Source organism: Pollicipes pollicipes, unplaced genomic scaffold (genome assembly GCF_011947565.3).
Source record: "Pollicipes pollicipes isolate AB1234 unplaced genomic scaffold, Ppol_2.1 Scaffold_5724;HRSCAF=6776_pilon_pilon_pilon, whole genome shotgun sequence".
Taxonomy (NCBI): Eukaryota; Metazoa; Arthropoda; class Thecostraca; order Pollicipedomorpha; family Pollicipedidae; genus Pollicipes; species Pollicipes pollicipes.
In genome coordinates this window covers 10381243-10397783 of record NW_023596746.1, presented here as the reverse complement: position 1 = coordinate 10397783, position 16541 = coordinate 10381243, and the positions used below count along the sequence as shown (strand labels likewise).

Below are 16541 nucleotides of genomic sequence, written 5' to 3'. Positions count from 1 at the left end.
TATATATATGCTTAGTGAAGAAACAGAAGCAGAGGCCGTGCGCACATTGTGTAACATCTGTGCCACGCCCACATCCTACCTCCTGTCTTGCTTTTACTTGCCGAGACGTACGTCTTGCTTGGCTGAAATGTGAAGACCAAACGGGTTACGAAGATGAAGATGATGAAGAGAGAGAGAGAGAGAGAGAGAGAGAGAGAGAGAGAGAGAGAGAGAGAGAGAGAGAGGAGAGAGAGAGAGAGAGAGAGAGAGAGAGAGAGAGAGAGAGAGAGAGAGAGAGAGAGAGAGAGAGAGAGAGAGAGAGAGAGAGAGAGAGAGAGAGAGAGAGAGAGAGAGAGAGAGAGAGAGAGAGAGAGAGAGAGAGAGAGAGAGAGAGAGAGAGAGAGAGAGAGAGAGAGAGAGAGAGAGAGAGAGAGAGAGAGAGAGAGAGAGAGAGAGAGAGAGAGAGAGAGAGAGAGAGAGAGAGAGAGAGAGAGAGAGAGAGAGAGAGAGAGAGAGAGAGAGAGAGAGAGAGAGAGAGAGAGAGAGAGAGAGAGAGAGAGAGAGAGAGAGAGAGAGAGAGAGAGAGAGAGAGAGAGAGAGAGAGAGAGAGAGAGAGAGAGAGAGAGAGAGAGAGAGAGAGAGAGAGAGAGAGAGAGAGAGAGAGAGAGAGAGAGAGAGAGAGAGAGAGAGAGAGAGAGAGAGAGAGAGAGAGAGAGAGAGAGAGAGAGAGAGAGAGAGAGAGAGAGAGAGAGAGAGAGAGAGAGAGGAGAGAGAGAGAGAGAGAGAGAGAGAGAGAGAGAGAGAGAGAGAGAGAGAGAGAGAGAGAGAGAGAGAGAGAGAGAGAGAGAGAGAGAGAGAGAGAGAGAGAGAGAGAGAGAGAGAGAGAGAGAGAGAGAGAGAGAGAGAGAGAGAGAGAGAGAGAGAGAGAGAGAGAGAAGAGAGAGAGAGGAGAGAGAGTAGTGAGAGAGAAAAGAGAAGAGAAGAGAGAGAGAGGGAGAAGAGAGAGGAGAGAGGAAAGAGGAGAAAGAGAGGGAGAAGCGAGAATAGAAAGAGAGAGATAGAGAGAGTAAGGCGAGAAGAGAGAGAGAGAGAGAGAGAGAGAGAGGGAGCAGAAGAGCGAGAGAAGAGAGAGAGAGAGAGAGAGAGAGATAGAGAGAGAGAGAGAGGAGAGAAAAGAAGAGAGAGGAGAGAGAGAGTAGGAAGAGAACAATAACCTAGAGACATACTCCAATCCTACCGATCACCTGAAAAAAACTTAGCTCGTCGGCGATGGTATTTAAATGAAGCCACGATGCCTACCACCCCGGATGGCTCATTGTCAGCTGTGAGGAAGACGGTATACCCTGACACGGGTGACCGTCACCGTTACAAACCTGGTCAGACGCAGCCGATTTCTCTACGGCGGAGTGCGAGGGCGTGCTGGCCGAGGTCGCCGCTGGGCGCGGGGGAACGATGAGCGCCGTTGGTGGGAGAAGCGGGCCCTGCAGAAACCCCTCTTGATGGCTTTCGTCTTGCTTGTGTTCGACGATCGCAGCGACGGGTTCTGGGGTGACGCGGTCGTTGTTCTGGATGGACTGCCGAGAAAAATCCCCGCGTCTTCCTTCCTAGAACGCGTCATGCGCCACAGCTCATTAATGCACAATGGCCACCAGCGCAAACCCAGCGTCAAGCGCTCCAGTTGTCCAAAGTCGGCACAAACGCGTCTTGACGATTGCCGCCTTATCATGCCCCTGCGATATTGAATGTCTTGCTGCAAGACACGGCAGGCGAGTAACAGAGACACGGGTTTAAAAGTAGTCCGCTTTTAGCCCCTCACATTTGGTCCTGCCAGCTGTCTGTTGAGCGATGCATACGTGTTTGTGATGCTTGTGTGTACGCATCGTTCGCGCTGTGCGACATGGATGCGGACTTATTTATCGTATACGCTTCTTTTCGAGAACTGACTGTCTTGAGAACGAGATTTGAATTGGTCGATAAAGGGGTGATGAGCTCCCCAAATACCTGAAAGTGGATGTCCCTTAATCATAGTACACCGAATCTTTACAATGCAAACATGACCTACCCTGACGCAAATATCGAAGACGTGCAAACAAAGAGACGACACCAACTGCCCACCCCCTTACTTCAGCTATGCAACTCCGATGCCAGCAAGTCAACTTTGATGTCAGCATTAGGCTTTTATCAGCCCTCTGACTGGAGAGGTGGGCTGCTGACTGCCTGGCGGTCCTCTGGCCCTGACGGGCTGGGCTGGGCTCCCAGCCCAGCCCGGCGTGTACCTGTCGTCACCGCCGCCGTTTTGGCTCGTTTGACGGTGGCCAGCTGAGGTCGCTTCGTCTCCGCCGTGCCGGCCCGTTTCCACGGCCAACTGACCAGAGCTAGCTGCCTTTATTGGGGCCATTTTTTTCTTGCCAGTACCGCCGAAAGTGAAGTACCTGCGGAACGGAGGTGTCATTCTGCGGTATGGAAGGCAAGCTAAAACTATTTTTTACAGCTGAGATTTACGTAAGTTGTTCAGTGCATTAGCGAGGAGCATTATTCATATAGATAAGACAGTAGTATTAGTCTTATTCCTCCATCCTACGTTGTTGTTGCCTGCATGTTGTACTCTTTTACACATACAGTTTCTAAGCACTTCCGACTTGACTTCTTCAGGATAAATCCATGGTGAACGCGTAACCCCATCTGTCTGTGGGGGGCAAGCTGGAAGCGCATTTCAACAATAATTTTGTGGCTCTGGTGCAAACCAACGCCATTTCCCAGCTGAAAAATGTTTCATTGAATGCACTATGTCGCAAAATCCGGTTTATGGAAAAATTATGCTTAAACCAGCCCGCAAAGAACCGCGTTTTCATGCCGCCATAGCGTTGGTGCCATATGACTAAGCCTCATGATGACGTCACAGCATCGCTACCCCGCATGCAGTAATGCGGGGCCTTGGCCTGCATTCTATCAAGCAATGGCTGAGAGCCACGTCCGCTGCATGATACAGCTATTCAACCAGGTACGTTTTAGCTACCAAGTCGGTGGAAAAACCTCGACAAGATAGCCTCCGTAACATCACGCATCACTGACCTCTTCTTGCATGAGGGATTGGTGGCGTTGGCAAGCAAGTTCTTGTAATACTCCGAGCGCAGGAACCTTGGGTAGCAGTCTTTCTTCAGCAACAGCTCATAGATGTGGTCGGCAGCATAGTCAAACGTGAAGCGGCTGGGATTCTTCATCAGCATCTGAGTCCTCTCCATGGTCTTGCCGTCGATGTTAATCTCGCACGGTGCACCAGGACGCAAGAATTCACTGACGAAAACAGCCATACATGGGGCAACATATCGCCTTTACGACGATTTGCACAGGCGGTGCACCTGGAAAAAAATGTAACGGTGGCCGGAACAGACCAAAAGAGTGGTGATACCTTCTCCCCAATGCGTCTTTTGCTGGTGTTCGACCTTATATCGCCGAAAATATCATGGCACGATGACACATCGTGACGTTACCATTGCATATGGTCACGTATACGTCTACGTGACGTCACGTCACGCCATGTATACGTATACGCATATATCTAATTAGAAAGCAGTCACGAATAGAACACATTTTGGTCTGAACCAGGAAAGTTTGTGCCATAAAAATAAATGGTCATGCAGTCCATTTCACGTGCCCACCATCCAACCAAACTATTCGCGTTTTTGTAGCAGTCACACAAACTTTAGAAGTGTTCGTAACACAACTACATAAAGCGTGTATTAGCATTAGGTCATCGATTTCTTTTTTAAAATTATTGAGGCCTGATCAGATCCCACTGAGCGAATTCTCGAGCCGCGTTAGTTGCGAACTACCGCGCGAAAGCCACGCCAGAAAAACTACCCGATGATCTTTCATAGCCGGTGAAAATTGTATTGTGCTGATCGACTGCCTTTCTATGGTTGTACAAAGTTGTCTGATTCCAATGGCTTAAGTCTAGGCATTATGTACATGCCGATGTATAATGAATCCCACATGCCATCACCACGCTCGAGCCACTCTGTACAAGGCGTCTTACCAGCCCTACACCTGTTCCTGAACAAATCATACAAATACAAGAGATTAGCTAGATTATTACAAGAGATTGGCTAGATAGATTGAGAGATGAGCTTGCTCACGCGTAGATGGAGTCGACTTGCTGCTTGACGGCGCTGAGCGGGGCCTTCTTCAGCTGGTGCACGGCCGTCCAGAAGCGGATGTTCTCGTGACTGAACTCCTTCCTCATACAGTTAGTGATCTCCTGCAGACCCGTGGGGTCGGACACCATTTCGTCCATGCTCAGAGCCCAGCGACGCACCCTCCACTCGGTGGGACACTCCACTCTGGCGGCGCGCCGTGGTAGGTCAGGCAGGCACACCCGACGCGGGTCAGGCTACACGGTTAGGCTCGACGCGGTGGGCGGTTATCATAAACGCGCAGAGGTAAGATGGGAGATGGTTCCTCCAATTCCGTAATGAGAGACGCATTTGCGAACGTCATGTTGCCGAATATCGAAGAACTTCAATTTTTTTCCCCTTTCGGCACATTTTATTGGAAGCCACGTACATGCCGGCAATGATCCTCCCCTTCCAGGTTGCTGGCAGCTGGTGTTGGGAATATCACGGCGAGTTATTGGCTTGGAATATCATCAAATCACATATCGAACTATCGACTCATTGTCAACTCTTTATATTTAGTATCTTTCACAGGTCACAATACCTAAGCCCTCACAACCAATAAGCACATGGTCGTACAAAACAAGCTCTGGATTAATAACTGTCTCCACACTCGGGGACACAAGGTTGGGGAGGAGGAGGGGGGGGGGGGGGGGGCGGTCATGTTCACCACCTTAACCATTATTTAACCATTCACCATTATTTAACCATCCCTCGATTGGGTACAGATGCATTACTGGTCTGAAAGCCTCAGACTTACCGCTACATGTAACGGCGGATGTCAGTCTACCGTCCTGCCCACTGTTTAGAAGCAGTGTGCTGCCAGGTCTCCACTAAATACGTTGTCGGCTGTTATGGACCAGTGCAACGTCGTGCTTCCGTACTGCTCATGTCGTTCCCCGTCCATAACTGTGCTATCCTCCTTAAGAGCTGTCAGATATTAAGACCATCGCCGTCTCCAAACGTGTTGCAGAAGCGCCACACGCCGGCGTTAACTCCGACGGAGGTTGCTGGTGCTGGGCGTAGCTTCATCTGAGACGGGCCGCTCGCACGCTCTGGATACGGGTCTGGGAAGTTGGTGCTGCGACACTCGACCACCAGATGTGGCGGTGTCATATGGGTCTGGGAAGGTGGTGCTGCGACGCTCGACCATCAGATGTGGCGGTGTCATATGGGTCTGGGAAGGTGGTGCTGCGACGCTCGACCATCAGATGTGGCGGTGTCATACAGGTCTGGGAAGGTGGTGCTGCGACGCTCGGCCATCAGATGTGGCGGTGTCATACAGGTCTGGGAAGGTGGTGCTGCGACGCTCGGCCATCAGATGTGGCGGTGTCACACAGGTCTGGGGAGGTGGTGCTGCGGCGCTCGGCCATCAGATGCCGCGGCATCAGGGGTTCACGGCCGCTAATATTGTCTGGTGAGTAGGTCATAGATCGCTTGTTCAAGACAGTCTCAGTCTCGGCGAGAAGTGGGTGTAGTTCATCGGAGTTCAGGCGAGACCTCCTTTTTTCTTGGGTTTCTTGGGTTTTCAAAAACCTATCAAGGGTTTTCTTAACGGGTTTCTTCACTAAGCTGACCAGTCTCTCCCAGAAGCCTGCAAACTGCGGTATCCGACATGGGATAAACTGCCACGCAATTCGCTCGGTGTGCAGACCGTGTCGTACCAATGAATTATTCTAGAAGTCCTGGATGCGGCACGCCCCTTTGAAGTGATTTCACCTTGTCCGATAGCATCAGTTTGGGCACAGATCGCCTCGACGTGCGCCACGTCATGGCCCTCAAGAATGCCTCCGGGGTCTGCTCCTTGATGACTTCTCAGTGCGCCGCAGTTTCTGCTTCGATTTGTTCTATGATGAGCTGGGCCGACGTGGTATCAGTGACCTTGTTACGCGCCGCGACCACATCGGCGTTTTCAGCGCTCTAAATGCCCCCCCCCCCCCCCCGTGCCCCGATGGCGGTCCGGTCACTGTTCACCACTCAGACCGCTGTGAGTGAGCATATCACGAGGTCGGCGGTGAGCGGCGATTTAGGGCTGCCCGTTTCGGGCTGTCCATGTATTTAGGCGTAAGGTGTTTTCACATCGTGCAGCCTCGTCTGGGAACCAGCTGCCGCCAGCCGTTATGACCTCCCGGAACTGTGCTGCGCTCATATCTCAACTTGACCAATATGAAGAAGAAGAAGGTTTTGTTTTGACTTTATGCGCCTTTCTCAAGCTCTTGACATGCCATCATTTTCGCCGCATCTTCGTGTTTATCGTGCAACCGATTAACTTGAATCCAACATTAAACCATACGTATGGAGCGACTCGCAGTAAATACATGGCACATGGCATGAAAGATGCATTCATTGTTCAAAATTCCAAAGCTTTAGAACATGCATCATAGAGATGATAGAACTATAAGTCAATAGCAAGTTTCAAGCGCATACCTTTATTCGTTTTGGTCGCTTCGGTGACCCAGCTGGTTAACGCGCATACCAATCTTGGTGAGAGGTTCTTGGTTGGGTCGCGGATATGGATCGCTCTTCAAGGGAATGCTCCACAGTTAAATACATTAAAACATACATCAGATATCGATAGGATGGCATTGTTAGCCTTATTCGTTGTAGAATAACCAGGAGGAAGGAGAAATGGATGTATTGATAGCCCTGCATTAGTAAATAACTCCACCCTCGGAGGACGCAAGATGGGGGGGGGGGGGGGGCGGGGCGGCGGGGTAGGCGGGGTAGGCGGTCGTGTTAGTCTGCTCCATAAGTTTTTCGGCCATACCCCTGATCGAAATGGTTGGCAATCTTGTATTGATCTGTCCTGGTTGATTGTCCTAACATTCGTTTCGATAAAAGTATATGACCGATATATCAATGCATCCTTCTCCCCTTTCCCTGGTTATTCTACGAGGAATAAGGCTTACAGTTATGTGTAACAAGTTACGACTATTGGTATCCGATTAGGTGGAGAAGACTGTTCTAGACTGCACAATTTGTCTATTTAGTATAAATACTCATCAACATGTCATTTTTTATCGCTTCGTGCAACGCTTGCATGATATTGAGGTACTGCCTGACTTACCGTGCGAAATTGCAACCCTAGTAATCACTTGCACCACTTCAAGCTCCCGAGAGGTGGCCGTCGCGGTGCTGGAGGTGTTTGAGGAGCCAAATATCGCAATGTGTTTGTGCTTTAGCTCTTTCTCGTGGTGGTCTTGCATAACAATCTGTGAGGTTCAGGTGTTTCCTTGTATTCACATACTCAGGTATGGGGCCATTCTTAAGCTATTCGGCTACAAGCGTATTTTCCGTAATAACTAGGACCCATGTCCAACGTTTTGTATCATGTAGCACGAAACGCCATGTTCCACTTACTCTTGAACTGTGATTAACTGTGATTGAGTCCTAGTTGGCGTTCGACGCATATGGAAATCGTCCTCGCGGATGCCAGACATGGCAGACTCGGCGATTATACTCCTTGTGTCCTTGGTCACCGCAAACCGACCGGGTGACCGGATTAGAAAAGTTTTATGCCGTCGTGCCTGAATGACCTTGAAATAATTTACATGCAACAGTCTGCATATCTTCGCTGGTGGGCACCTCAGAAACTATACGGTTTTAAAACTCTGAGGCACGGCCCGCTCTGAGTCGTCAGATCACTAGTCGTGACATCCGGGCCCGACAAATCGTTATAGGTCATTGCGTGCTAACGTGCTATGGAGGGCATCCCGATGACGAGTGCGCGGTCAAGACCGTTCCGCAAGCGCGCCGAAAATGGAACCTCTACTTTGTACAGTGTGCAGCGAGCGCAATCGGCACCGATCATGGGTGACCTCATCTGTAGCTTGCTGCACGACGGCGGTCAGGCCTCGCATGGGTCGAATTCGTCAGATGCTGAAACATTTTTTTCGCCCACACATATTGCGTTTTGTGGTTTGTGACCTGGCTGGAAAATTCCGAGCGATTGTTTCCATTGGGCTACGACATGATGGCCGTCAGCTGCACGGACGGGGTACACGCAAGAAAAGGAATGACGCAACTCCGATAAAACCAGTATGAACAACGTAAACAAAGGAACCATGACATAACAAACATGCTATATATAATTTACTTAAAGGTCCAAACTAGGTAACGGAACAGGCTGTAAGCAACTCTGGAAGCCCGCGTTAATGTCCCACCATAATCCCGCGTTAGCCCGCGTTAATGTCCCACCAAAATTGAAAAAAGGAGTGCTTAGGTTAAAAACAATCATCCGCTTGGATGGCGTGCGCAACGAATTAACTCACGTTATTGAAAGCAAAAGCGGGTCGGCTGAATAATTCTTATCTGTTAGGAATCCACAGGTTTAGAAGACGGGAAACCACCACCATAGGGGAAACTGAGCCTCGTCGAGCTAGAGGGAGGTCAGGTCACGACAGATGCAGCTGGCGGAACTGGCCCACTCACAGCGGCTGGTTGAGCTCCATGAAGGTGGGGTCGTCACTCAGCCAGGGGTTGCTCGGCAGCACCGGTGACAAGAACGGGTCAAACTCGGTGTACGTCTCGGCGCTGGTGATCAGACACTCCGCCACCTGCGAGGTCCTGGTGCGCGACCTCACGAGACAGGTCTGCATGCATTCCAGCTGAAACGGACGTGTGAGCGGTGAGGCATGAAATCACTGTACGCAGCCTTTTACATGTGGTTGTTCTACATGTGACTCAGGATTGGAGTCCAAAATGACGTCACAGTACCACATCACAGGACAATCATCATACCGGGGCGATCACTTCATTCACGCAGGGATGCTCGAGCGACCGGCGCGGGCCAGTCGCCGGCGGGTGCTCACCGTACCCAGCTGGCGTCGGTGAGCGGGCCGACGCGTGCTCACCTCCCTGGTGAGCTCGGCGGGCGAGTCCCGCTGCGGAGGCGGCCGGCGCCGGTCGGGCACGGGGGGCCACCTCCAGCGTGTTGGCGCAGCCCGGCGGCGGCCTGTACACCCGCCAGTAGGCCCGCTCCTGGCTCTCCCACACGATCCTGTCGCCCCGCTTCCGCTCGGTCGCCAGCCGCAGCTGTCGCGACGCCAGCGACGACGCCAGAAGGGTCAGACGGCCGATCGGAGGGCTATTGCGTGGCGTCAGCGAAGAGACATATGTTGGAGTCGGAATGCGAGCTAGGCAACTCGCAGATGGCCATTGACTGCCAGAAGAATTACGACGCGACACCGTCGATGCCGCTCTAAAAACTCATGGTGCTCACATTTCTAAGACTTTCACTAGATGCATTCACCATATCACGTGGCTTTATTTTACTCCCACGCAAATCAGCAATCGGTTTACCTGTTCTGCTGCCTGCATGACGACAAAATCCCATTTTGAGGCCAGGGTCTTCTTCAGTTGGTTGTAGGCTTCCTGGGGCACGTTCGGGCTTTTGTAACACATCTCTAAAGGGTGCATAGATAATCCTATTGCTTATTTGCGTTCTACATTTTAAGCCTGTTGGTTCTTTTATCCCAGGTAGACAGTATGAAGGAAACGCTTCTGATGGCTGGCTCAAAGGTGACCACGGCAGTCATGATGTATGACATTTTCTAGTTATGACAAAGCTACGAGTTTGCAGCTGAAATCCGCTGAGCCAACTTTTTATGGTTCTGACATTAGTAAAACAATGTTGTTGTTTGTTTTTTGTTTAAACACCTTGTCGGGTTCGTCAGCCACTTACCATTTCATGCTCTTCCAAAGCTGCTTTCTGTTTGGGTTTTGTGATTTTCTTGTGAATGTAGATGGCATAGTCCGTTGAGTCGGGTACGTGGTTTTGTGAAGGCCAGTAGTACGGAGTCTAGAGCAAGAGGTCGTGTCTTATGCCTCGGAACAGTCTTCAGTGCTTAAGTCCCCTTAACAGACATGGTCACTGTCAATTTACCCACTTTATTATGAATAATTTACCCAGAGTTTGCTATCAGGAAGAGTGTCCAAGTCTATCGTGTTGCCCATCGGCTGCCAAGCCCTTGTCTCTCCACGCATGGAAATCGAGACCTGTCGGCAACTGACGTCATATTGGCAGCATTCAGCAACACTTTCTTTCCTATGATCCACTACGGTAATGAAACCCTGGCTGTGCCAATCTCCTGTCCTGGTCAGGTCAAGAAATGGACAGTTCAACTAGACTGACCAGGGATTACGTAAGGTAGGACGCTATCGTGACCACCTGGAATCTGTAGAGCGAGGTATCGTCCTTGACTTGCAGGTTTTTTGAGTCACCCACAGGAAAGAAGTAGCCGTGCTGACAGAGGAGGGTGGCTAGGTGGAGAGCTTCGGCTGCAGCAAAGAGAGCTCATCAGGTGACGTCAGCACATCCTCATGAAACGTGCTGACGTATGTGGTAAGACCATAGATATACAGGACTGCGTACCTATTCATATCTATACGTAAAAGCAAAACGACTACTGCAGCTCTGCCAGCCAGCTGCACATGGTAAGGTGGCGATTCGTTAGCTTACTTTGTCAAGAATGATTTCAAATGTGTTTCTTGAGACGATTTAAGAGCCCACTTGCAAAAAAATCGACGGATAAAAAAGAAACATCGTTTTCAAAACATTGTATACATTGGCATGAACAAGACGGGAAATATATATATATATATATATATATATATATGTACATGCATATATGTATATATGTACATAAAGGAATAGAATAGGGCCTAGTACAGTTGGCTTTTTTGTTCTTTAAGTGACTACGGGACCTCTTTTATGAAGCACCAACGACTGCAATGGCCGCATTAGCGTTCAAGGGCCATGATGCAACCGAGATTCGAACCCGGCCTCCATGTGGAAGGCTAAGGCGCCAACCACTCAGTAATTACGCCTCTCTACTACTGTTTGTATGATATTTTCGGCGCTGTGGACTCACCTGAGTCCTCAAATGAGAGGTTTTCCAGCAACCATTCAATGATATCATATCCTGCAATGTGAGGCATGTCAATTTCATTCACGTGCGCATTGTCGGGTAATACCACACGTCTACACCCCTGTCTCAAACACAAATGCTAAAAATTATTCCGGAACATTGCTCTATGTTAAGATACAAAGGGGCTTATAATATACTACGCTTTGCGTATTTTTGTCAGAGAAAATGTCTTCCGTCCAAAACTCCTCGACACCTTGCTTGGTGCTCGTTTCGCCCAGATTATGTAGCGGGCGCAAATGAATGCACATATTATTGGGCTCAACAGCCATAGACGATGGCGGTACTCAGATAGCTGGAATAACTTTTATCATTGACAGACACGGTCACGGTGACCTAATTGTAAGGATGAAAATAAAGAAGGGATCCAAAACCTGAATGTTGGCTGCGCTCTCTAGTAAATCGCTGCTTATAAGCACAGACAACCCACCCATCAAAGCTGCCGGTATTGTTACGAGGAACCGCTTCTGACCGCGGATGGGGACTCCGGACTCTTGACTCTGCATCCGCCGAACCAGCGACTCCATCTGCCAGGATAGATAGACGCAATGTGAGGATCACACTTGTGACTGGCACCTTTTGAACGAGCGACTTCATCTCTCAGTCAGGAGTAGTCAGACGTCAGCGTACCGAGCAGCAGGCCAATCAGAAGAAGTCAGACGTCAGCGTACCGAGCAGCAGGCCAATCAGAAGAAGTCAGACGTCAGCGTACCGAGCAGCAGGCCAATCAGAAGAAGTCAGACGTCAGCGTACCGAACGGCGGACCAATCAGAAGAAGTCAAACGTCAGCGTGCCGAATGATAAGCTAATCGTAGCCAATCATCGGTACAACATTAAAACGATTCAATAAGCCCGAGTAGACGGACTCCAGCACACAAGGACTATACAACAAATGTGACTATGCATCGGGAGACGTCAGCAACAATTTCCATCTGTATACTTCCACCGTTACTGAGTCCGGCGCATCAGATTTGACTTCGCACGGGTATAACGACGTATCCAACCTGCCCGGGATAGGCGTACTGTCACACATATCCCACCACACGTGCCTCTGCGAGCGGTGAGCGAGCGATTACTGGTAGGGCAGACAGCCGCAAGTCGCATATGACTACTTCCGGGGATACACTTACGTGTTCGACGCATGTAGCATCACTTATCAATGGCGAGGCCCTATAGTCCAATGCACTGATTTAGAGCGTACATCTGTCCGTCTATCCCCATTCCTTTGGTCAGACGTGCGGCGCTTACGGCTACACGGATTGCCGTGAAATTTACATTTACACTGAACTAGACCTTCGTGACGACCTGCGATATGAGTTCACGCCCGTCCGGTGCCGGTATCGGTCAGCCAGGAGCGTAGTTTCGTGTTCAGTTGGGGATCTTCAGCCCACCAACTAAGGCTCCTACCCCCCCCCCCCCCAAAAAAAAAAATGAGGAGAGAGTGGGCCAAATCCTGGGAGAAACCCGTTTGTTGGGGGTGTTTTGCGAATAGCTTGCACTATTTTCTCTGCTTAGCCTCCCCCCCACGCAACTCATCCTGCGAAATTTCGTCCTGGTGACAGCGCGTTCGAGAGAGGCGTGTTTTTGCAGGAAAACGTTTGTCGCATATGCGGTAAAAGCAGTTTGTGCAATAGCAAGCCCGTCGAAAACATATTGGAAAGCGAAAGCAACGGTGGGCATAGTTTCACACACGGAGGTGCCTGCCAACTGAGGCCAGCAACGGTATTTTTAGGGAACAAATCACGACAAACGGTGCGCCACTGAGAAGCGAGCCAATGCTATGTGGCTGGAGGCGGCGGCATGCCGACGTCAACGGAAAGTTGCGTCGGAACTTTCCGCACAGGAAAAACAGCATGCAGCCGATACCAATTTTTGTAAATAATTGGGGTGGGGCCGAGCCGAGAGCGCTAGGACCTGGCACCATCTTTTTTTGAACAGATTTCAGCCACTTTGTTTAAACGAAAGGCAATTTAAATGGTAAATTTTAGTATGATTTGAAAATAGCATTAGCAGCAGTCAGTAACTTAATAGCAGTCTTACAGGAACAGCTCCATAGAGGGGGCATTGGGGGCACGTGCACATGAACAACCGTAGTCTACAAAATAATCCCAATCATTAGTGCTCAGCAACACTCAGTTATGGTTAACAACGCACAATTGACAATTCACATTGACCAATAGCTATTTAGGATTGAGGCTAAAAGCAAACTGCCTCAACTGGATATGTAAAAACGCGCTATAAACACAACGGCGAGGGTAAGCTTGTAACAGTGATGTAGAAAATACATGCACTTTTGATAGGAACGCAACATCTACGCTTATTGTTGATTGCGATGAATATTTTTTACGGCATTTGTGCTGCATGAGGTGCACGTAAATTTTCATTAAGTATGCGTGTCATACCACGTAAGCCATTTTACTTTCATGAGGGCTGGTTCTTCATTGACATAACGAAGTGCTAAATGAACAGCCTTACACACCAGCTATGATTTAAATGCGTGAGATTGGGGATTATTACATAACATCATTATCCGCTGCACACAGCGATGCAGCTGAAACCTGAAACATTGACAATTTGAATGTTTTAGTTAAACCCGAATCGCTGAATCTCCTAAAACGGTAGAAGAATGTACCTAAATACATTTTTTAAAGATACCTTGGCAACACGATTCTAGACGAAGCTTAAACTTTCTTCTAATGTTGTTCCGAAAAGCGTCGAGCGGTCAAAAACAATACGACTGTTACAATTGATGGCATCATGTATTCATCACAGTTTAAATGGGCGTGATTGCGTTTCATGTCGCGGGTGATATCGCTTAAAACAGATAGCTAGTAAAGAAATAAGTTTCCGAAATCGCCTCCCTCTGGGCCCGCTGGCCGCAGTGCATAGAATGTTCGCAAAAAGAACGTGTTTGTTCGCGCACAGACACACCAGTCAACGTGGCGGAAGCCTAAGTTCGACAGAGCGTTGAAGTTGCGCTGACCACATTCGTGATGTGGCGAGACGCGTGGTGGTCGGTCCGTCTTCCAGAATAGGCGTTTATATATGGCTCGCCATCGAGGGTCATTTAGCCTTTAGCTTGATGGTGTCAGCCTGGTTACAGGACAGCTGACGGTCATGTGGTCGCATAATACGATAAAGGTCCCTTCGTGCTATTTGGACAAAGGACCAAGACAAAATTGATCTGTTAAAGATGCATTACAACAATGGGATGGTGGGTTAAGGGCGCTAGCTATAAATTATGCTCAGCACAGAATCAGGTTAAAAACCTGTATCGGCCAATCTTTGTTCTTTTTGTATGGCTTTTCATTTTGTAGCTGAACTGGACCTATAATCTGCGCTATCGCCCAATTTTTAACAAAAAAATGTTACCCAATTTTGTTGCCTTATGAAACCTTGCGGCCAAGAATCAGTGACGTCAATATCATATTGCGTTCTGCGGAAAAAAGCGTGTGAGGTTGCATTGTAGCAGCGAAAAGTATACATATTTAATTATTTACCTCAATGGTTGAGGTTACTCCTCAAGTCAGAACAGAACACTGAGCTCGTGGTTTCAAGTTACCCAGTTGCACCCTTCATGGCGTGGCCATTACAAGGAAGGACCAAAGATGGTCGTCTTTCTAAGATGGTCAACTTATTCCTATGCGTTTGTAATGTTACATCCCAAAATGTTGTTGGGCCCAAACCAACATTGGGGGCCCAACTCAACATTAGAGGGGGAGGCTGGCCTCAGCAAAGAAAAACAAATCGACACCCGTAAAAGCATGAACCATAACTAAACCACATCTTTTATAAGTCTCAAGTGCGGAACAGCATTGCACGGGTAATGTATGCGGGGGAACCATGTGTGTTAAGAAGCTTACAAATGTCAACTCCGGGATGTGGCCAAATGGGAGGGGGGGGGGGGGGGGGGGGCTTACAGGGTCCTGACCCCAAATGCTTAATATTTACACTAGATGCTGGCCCATTTCGCAGGACGTCGGTCCAAATTCTCAGGAGTTCGTGGATAGCTGGACACCCGCTCCCCTAAGAAAACTTACGGCTACGTCCCTGTGTCAACTGAGATTTCGCTCCATATTGTGAGACAAGAGTCAGCGTTTCGTTGTTGGCGGCGGCCCCTTGACGCCAACAGCCGCGTGGAGGAGTAAGCGGGAACATCCCGTCTACACGTGTTATTTCCGATAAGGTTCAAGACAACACCGCTTGAGCCGCACCATTGGTGCAAAATGGCCCCGATGCCGACGCGCCCTAAAACACCAAATCACCAGCACAGCACCACGCCTAAGCCGCACCCGATAGAAGCAGCCGTTGAGGGGGGAGCAGCAGTCCTCACGGGGGGACAGCGTGCCCGTGCCTCGGTAGTCGATGCGTCGCTGCCGGGACACCAAGGCGGCCGCGGACGCTCCCATCAGACTCCGTCCCAGGTCAGAGCGACCCCTCTGCTGGGTCAGAACGGTTGGGTCAGGTGAGTTAGCGCAGCAGATTTAAGCTGAATTGTAATGCAGCAGGTGCTTCGTGAGAACATCCGTGATCAGAACAAAGAAGCATTCATATCAAGGTTGCTGCGCTGCAGGAATGCTGGGAGACTACTTATGTATGTTATCGGAGGTGTTGCTTCCCACTCAGTTGGTACGCTCCAGCTCCTAACCTTGAGTATAAAGTGGCTGAAATCCAGGCGCAGACTCGCTGGTGTGCGTTCTGATGGATAGGTTTAACATTTTCATCTGCTTAGCGCCCAACTTATTTGGAGAAACTTCGGTCATGGATGTAGTGCAAAGTAGAGCCTTTGACGAACACTCTGGGACGTCGTAAGTTCAACAACAGGTGCAATGTATATATAAATATATATATATATATATATATATATTTTTTTCCCCACCATTTTTTATGGTGGGGAAAAATTAAATGTTCCGTCCCTGACAGTTCGTGATCTATTTTTCCTCTTGCTCAACGTCATATTGGTGGTAATTTGTTCAAAGGCGATACCTAGCGCTGGTTTCTTTCAGGACATGCGCTTCAAGGAGATGTTCTAACCATTCCGCTTATCTTCATCACTCCTATGTGCATTACTATCCTCATGTCTGCGTTTGCAAAGTCGGACCATCCAATAGGGCTGGACCAAACTTTGATCTTTGTTACCAGATTTGACCTTTAAAAGCTCATAAGATTTTAATGTTATTGGCACCTAACCTACAGCTATGAGAGGCCTTACTAGCACTATTTTTTCATTTCGGTGACGCGTAAATTTCTCGACATAGCCATGGGGTCTAATGCAACATCTCTTTGACCTGATATGACATAGTATGGGTGAAAGGCGTCGATGTCCATTAGTTTTCATTGGCTAGAGTTTTGTCTTATAGCTATCAAACGCTGCCATCAGCGCTGCTGTAGCACGTCTGGCTCCTGAAATGACAAGAGGGGTTCGCGAAGTGCTAATTTAAATCTTATAATCTGTTTGGACTTG

The 16541-nt window shown here is 49.1% G+C and overlaps 1 pseudogene; it reads right to left on the bottom strand.

Moving 5' to 3' along the window:
• The window catches only part of LOC119103577 (regulator of G-protein signaling 7-like), a 19887-nt pseudogene extending 4384 nt beyond the window's left edge, over positions 1-15503 (bottom strand).
• Between the last annotated feature and the right edge of the window lie 1038 nt (positions 15504-16541).